Source organism: Pleuronectes platessa, unplaced genomic scaffold (genome assembly GCF_947347685.1).
Source record: "Pleuronectes platessa unplaced genomic scaffold, fPlePla1.1 scaffold_302, whole genome shotgun sequence".
Lineage (NCBI taxonomy): Eukaryota > Metazoa > Chordata > Actinopteri > Pleuronectiformes > Pleuronectidae > Pleuronectes > Pleuronectes platessa.
In genome coordinates, this window is record NW_026519079.1 from 28561 (window position 1) to 29213 (window position 653).

The 653-nt window shown below is 47.0% G+C and overlaps 1 non-coding gene across 1 annotated transcript; it reads left to right on the plus strand.

The window, feature by feature from the left end:
• Positions 1 to 277: 277 nt before the first annotated feature.
• trnav-aac (transfer RNA valine (anticodon AAC)) lies at positions 278 to 350 on the plus strand. The gene has a single exon. It is a non-coding gene; the product is annotated as a tRNA-Val (tRNA).
• The last annotated feature ends 303 nt before the right edge of the window (positions 351 to 653 follow it).

Genomic DNA, 653 nt, shown 5'->3' on the forward strand with positions numbered 1-653 from the left:
TGAGGACTCCAAATGTGAAGACTCCATTTGTAAAGACTCCAGATATGAAGACTACAGATATGAAGACTACAGATATGAAGACTCCAGATGTGAAGACTCCAAATGTGAAGACTCCAGATGTGAAGACTCCATTTTTATAGACTCAACATGTGAAGACTCCAAATGTAAAGACTCCAGATGTGAAGCCAAATGATCTTGTCTTTACCAAGTCTTGCTTGAGCTGTGCGCCAGTTATAATGTGTGTCGTCATATTGTCTCACTAATGTGAATTGCACCAGTTTCCGTAGTGTAGTGGTTATCACGTTCGCCTAACACGCGAAAGGTCCCCGGTTCGAGACCGGGCGGAAACATTGTTTTTTTCTCCTGGAGCCATAGGGAGTAACATTGAAACTGGACCCGGGACAGCAGCGGAGCGGCCGGAACGTTTCGCTGCGTGTCGCAGTTGTGAATATGTCGAACCGGAAGACGCACTTCACCTCTGCACAGAGCTTCTTCTTGATAATGTCCATTAACAACAGTTTGATGACTGCTCACACACGGGAATGAATTATGTGAATTGTGCTTCGTCCTGTTGTGTTTGCTCAGCGTGTGTGTGAGGGAGAGACATATGGCGAGACAGAGGTCTGTGCAGCACTGTCCACGCCGCCTCGTGC